The sequence below is a fragment of the Amblyomma mixtum genome, chromosome 3 (genome assembly GCF_055824585.1).
Source record: "Amblyomma mixtum isolate Tamu chromosome 3, ASM5582458v1, whole genome shotgun sequence".
NCBI classification, from domain to species: domain Eukaryota; kingdom Metazoa; phylum Arthropoda; class Arachnida; order Ixodida; family Ixodidae; genus Amblyomma; species Amblyomma mixtum.
The window spans coordinates 62,853,918-62,859,917 of NC_143014.1; positions in this window are offsets into that span (position 1 = coordinate 62,853,918).

Below are 6,000 nucleotides of genomic sequence, written 5' to 3' on the forward strand. Positions count from 1 at the left end.
AGTCGGATGGCCGGATGTTGTCGCCTGAAACGCATTGGTATGGTATGTGAGGTAGCGCCAAACGGGACAAGGGACGCAGAAAGACGCACACAACGCATAGCGCCTGTGTTGCGTGCGTCTTTCTGTGTCCCTTCCCTCGCCAAAGATTCTACCCTCGCATTGGTAACACAGCTCCGTACGCTGTCTTTTCTTTGCGCGGCCGTCACAAGTACCTGAAGGCGTAAACCGCACTGCGCGCTTCCACTGGCGCGTTTGTGTGGCAGCCACTTAGCGTAAAGCAGCTTTGATTAGCGCAAAATTGGGAATCAGCCGACCAAGTGCGTTATAAAGTGCTGAAAACTGGCACTTTTACGAGAGCGCTAGCGGTCGCTGCTCGGAACAAGTCCTCTTGTGATCGTCCTGTGTCATGGTGGCGCCAGAGCAGAAGAGCCCTGGGCCTCGAAACAACTTTACTGGACAAAAGGAAGGCCCCGTGGGTGGTCTCCTTCTAGTCGAGGGTTTCTGTCCGTCGGGCTGAGTGGTCCGCAGCCAACCTTTCAGGAGAAAAGTGGGAGGGGGAGGGGGGTGGGGGGGTGGCGGGGTCGTGCCTGCGCTTGGTGCCCGAGTGTCAGTCGGCGGATCTGCGCAAGCTCGAGCAAACTCGGCAGCCTCATGACTTGCACTTTCCAGAAATCTGTCTTTGGGCGGACTGGACCCCAAAAGCCTGCTGAGTTAGGGCAACGGCCGTTCTGGTAAAGGGCGTCAACAGCGATGACGACAGTGTTCTCCGTCATCGCTGTTGACGCCCTTTACCAGAACGGCCTTTACCCTAACGATTGGTGTTATTTGGTGCTTGGCTGCTGACCCGAAAGTTGCGAGTTCGATCCCGGCCGCGGCGCCCGCATTTCGATGTAGGTGAAAAAGTTTTTTTTTCCTCCATGCTTCGAAGCCAGACCCCTGGCTTCGGAGTAAATTCTCGTTGTTGCTGCCTTTTTCAGTGCGTTCACTGGCCATAAATGGGGCACCGGTCTTTCGTTACGTCTCACCTCACCTATAAGAAAACGTATAAGTGATAAAATTGCTTTTTTTTTTCATTAGAGTGACGATACTGCCGCTTCTAGGCTTAAGAGGAGGGTCGGTTCGTTTGCAGTAATGGTTCCCGTACTAACAACCAGATGGCGGCACTATAGGCCGAATTTATTTTTAAGGCGAAAGCCTTTAATGGCTCATATTCGCGGCCAAGGTCACGTCCGGTGTAACGCTGTCTTCCACGAATAACGCGGCAACTGATCAGGATAGGAGAAAACTAATGGTAGCATCAGATAGAGGGGACAAAATGTAACCCAAATGCCAATTTTGACGACTGTAGAGTGATTAGTTAATTACAGCCAATTATAGCCCAAAAAAGGAAAACAACCAAATGCGTCGATATAGCGCAGACGTCGGTATAGGGACGGGAGAGGGTAACCTCACACTCGAGGTCGGCCTGCGCGTGCGCCCCTCCCTTGTGTGAGACGCCTCGCAGCTGTCGACGCGTCGGTTGCGTGCAACCTCCCTCCTAGTGTGTCGCCGTACAAATGAAGTCTCGCGGTGCGGGTAAACGTAAGCATGCTGTTTCTCCTGCTACGCAGCGACGACGACTACCTGCGAAGCTAGAATCGCAGCCGGCAAGGCCAAAGGCTTTCGCCTTGCCGCACTTAAGATTGGCAAAGTGCTCCCATAATTTTTTGCGTCTCTGCTAGCATACGCTGAACTAAAAGTGTGAATGCGCCTGCGTTTAGCGTACCTAAGCATGCATACGCTTATGGAACGTAGACAGCGCAAATCTATGCCCTTTTCTCACTGTATCTGCGTAGGATTGAGCGACGAGGTGGTCTGCAAAAGCGAGAAACAGCACCGGCGCGGCTGTTCCGCCTCACCCGGGCGTCAACAGATGAAAACAGGTCCTAGTTTTTGAGGCCAGCGAATCCATTTCACTCACCGGGTTTTTGGACAAGTGTGAACGCGCCCTTATAGCAGACATACAGACGCAAGCGCCAATGCACGCGTAGCGGCGGCGTCGGTGAGGCCCTTCTTTTTTTCAAAAAACACTTTTAAAAATATGATTAAGCAAAGTTAGACTACAAATATTCATGTGATTCACAGAAAAAGCGAGCGGTACGCCTTCTACAGTTTACTAGAACAAAACGTACGTTTCTGTGACATTGGGGCATACTAAGGGTACGTAGTATATTCACTTAAGCTTCTACAAAAAAACTCTGCCACCTGCTGCAACAAAAAGAACGTTTGTGGTCGCCGCCATGCATCTTTACGCGACTTTTAACGCCAAATTAAAATATAAATTCCTGTCTAAACCGGGAGCAGTTCCTTAATTATTGACGTTATAGGTTGCCAACTACCAGAATAGGCCATTATTTATGCACTCACCTCCGCGAGTTGACTGACCCCTTAACACAGGAGTTGCTTGAAGAACGCATAAGATTTCTAGATATCAAGCTGCAATTGCAAGTCCACCACACATGTTGGATCTATGAACCAAGTAATAAGAAACCGGTCGTTCCTTATCATTCAACTCGTTCCAAATCGGTGAAGCGAGCCATTGCTAGTCTGTGTATTTCTAATGCGCTCAAAAAATCATGTCATGCTTTCAAGCTTTGAAAAACAGTGTAATAGACTATCAGAGGCATGCTACCCTGCCAACTTCTTTAATTTCCGTCTCCCAGAAGCTTCAAAAGCAGGTAAAAAAAAAAAGACAGTCACTGTGAAGAAGCTCTAGAGAATAAAGAAAGAAACAAAGAGACGCACTCATTCCATACTGCCACACTCTGTCACATAACCACAAAAAGACTATGAATCGCGCAAAAGCAAAGTTGGTGTTTTCCGCGCCAGAAATGTTGGCAGACATCTGCGATCGTGTCAACCCTTTTCCCAAGACAGCAAGAACATGCAGGACCAATCACAAAAAAACCATTCGTCCCATTCGAGAAAGAAGTGATCTATTGGTTTCCTTTTCGCATGCGCTGACAAATACATCGGGCAGACAGGCAGGAGCATTAATGGCCGTTTGCGTGAACATAATAAAGATGTGCAAAGGGGTGAAAAAGGGGATATAGAGGCCCATGCGGAAAACTGTCACGCATGTCAACCAGAATTCGAACAATGCAAAGTCATAGGAGGCCGCGGAATTCAACTAACCAGAGAATAAACTCTTAAAGGAATAAAATTTCCCAAAGGGTTTGAAGAAGAAAAACGCAAGAGGCGTGAGGACAGGTCAGAGCGCGAACTTCCAAATGGAATCAATACCAAATGGAATCAATTATCAGAGGCATGACAGGCAAACCCATGCGCACTCAACCAGCAAAAAAACCAACTGCCAATCAAGGAGAAACATGCCCAGGGAAGTGGTTGAAGCCTTTAACATAAAATCAAATATAGCTTTCCTTTGTAGCTTTCCTTTGCAGCCGTAAAGGCCGTTGTACGATCGCTTTTGAGCGGATCCGCCAGGCAGGCGGACTGGCGGACCGAACGACCAGACAATAGGCATTCGCCCCGTTCGGCAGGCGAAAGGAAAGTTGGTGAACTTCAACTTTGGGGCGGACGAGCGAACCGCCCGGCGACCGAATTGCAGCGATTGGCTGCTTTTTACGTGACGTAGGCATCCGCTTCTGCCGGGGCAAGATGGCCGTCCGTCGACTGAACAGGGGAGCGAGGCATAGGTCGTGGCTGTAGTGGTGGCACCTATGCCGCGAGGCATACTATATTGGCCACATGTTGATATTACGAGTGTTCAGAGCGACTGCGAACTTCTCCGCGTGCAGCAGCGGCGAGCAGCGACAGTTTCCCGAGTTGAAATCGACGCTGATGTAGTTGACAGAGCGCCTCTTCAAACCGACGCAAGACCTACGCGTTGGCGGTGTCACGAAGTGTTTATATGGAGCTGTTTGTGGTTGCTGCAAGCGTTCCTAATTCCTGCGAGGATCATCACGCACAGCGGCGAACAACAGCTGCTCACGGTGAACTTTTGTGCGTGCATGAGCTGCGTAGCACAGTGACTAGTGTCCGCGTAGTGAAAGTGATTGCGATCGAAGCGAGTGCTTTTACGTCAAGGCAGTGAAATGTGCGCCTTCGAGAGCTCACTACGCACGCCGTGCTTTCCGAATGCTGAAATGAACGTGGCGTTGTGCAGCTAGTCGCATTCGTTGCGATGGTTGCAGTGATCGCGACCGAAGCGTGCACATGACGTTGTTGCTGGCTACGCATTCGTTACCATTTTGTTCGCGATTCGTGTTGGCACTGTGCTTGAGAATTGCCGTGTGTGCGACGTGACGCGACGCGAGCTTGGCTGCACGGCCGTAGGACTGTTTTGCGGCGACAACAGCGATGTCGCCGTCCTTCTGCGCTTTGGTGCCCCATTCAGTACGTTTTGTGATGATGGGTGCTCGGTTTACGACTCGCCGGAGAAACTGTGTAACCTGTGTGAAAACATCGGTGCAGTGCAAATGTATCTTCGGGAGCGTCATTTATTTTTATTTCCTGCCGGCTGTGCGCACATTTGCCTGCAATAAACATATCGGCGTGATGAATGGGGGACTGAACACTTCCGCTAGCCATTTCAGTTTAGGTTGTAACAACATGGTATTACGCGATTACAAACAAGAATCATTGCCGCTTTTGAATCACGACTGATTGACAGTGTACAAATCTCTAATATGTGCCAACTCATAAGTCTGTTTTTCATGAGCATTTCAACTGATGTAGTGCAGAAAAAAAATAAAAAGTGTGGCAGCAGCCTATGCAATCAAAACTGACCACAGAGCAAGTTGAGCATAACGAGTCTTGATGAAAAAGAAGAAAAAATATTGAGAAAACCTTTGCCATTGCTTTTTTTCTCTTTTTGCTTAGCAGTGTTAAGTCAATATTGACAAATGCTTGGCAGCATTCAGTTTAAGTTGGATGTTGGTTTCCACTGCAATCAGAAAAATACAGTTGTCTTGAAGCACCTCATAGGCAATGACAGTGTCTGTTGTTGATTTTGCTCATGGTCCTTTTCGATCCGGGGATCAGTGGTACGTAACTGGATGTGTTCGCAATGCTATTGTTGCAGAGCTGCTCGCAAAATCGGCCTTATTGGTGTTAAGCGGTTGTTCAGCGGCGCTTCCTGGGTCAGCCGCAGCACTTTGTTTAACAAGCCATTCTCGAAGCTTTGAGAAGATCTCGTCGATGCACTTGCATATGTCTGTCTGCTACCACCTTCATTTGCCTGTGACTGCTTGCTACAGACATGACTACTTGCAGACTGCAAAATAAGCCCTGTGGAGCTGGTAAAGCTATGCTAGGAACAAAGACGATGGTAACAACATCACTGCACAGGGTAGCAATTCTTGCTCTGTTGTCGTCCCTTAGCACAGTTTCGACATGCCAACTTGCCACCGGTGCACCCCACAGTACACTATGATCAAGTTCTGTGAAATTTACAGAAAGCAACAACGGGAGAGGAAGTAGGTTGTATAGGCATATCTAGTGCATGCTGTACAGATAGCTTCCTGCCTTATTATAGCCTGGCCCCTCTGTTTTTAATCCTTCATCACCCAGCACCTATGGCCCTATTTGTGTTATTGGCATGTGCTGCAAATCACCAAACACATTTCATACTCTTGACCCTGCTAGATTGTTTTGGCCCATTAAGTTGTTTGATTCAAATCGGCAAGCTTTTAGAAGACATTTCTGCAATAGCCACCTTTTTCTTGTTCTTCACGACATGCACCTTGACTGCAACATCCCCCTATGATGCTTTCGTTCTTTGCTTTGAAAAAGCATGCGATTCCCCTATTTATGTGAGGCTGGTTTTCTTGTGCTTTAACTTGCATCCAATAGCTCTAAACTGGATCCAGCTTAAGCAGCCAGCCTTCGGCAGATTTCCCTTGCCAATTCTTATGTATCTTGCCTTTTCCTGCAATCTCGGACGTCCGCCAAGGCACTGCTTTGGGCCTCAGCTTTTCATTACTTGCATTATTACCGTCC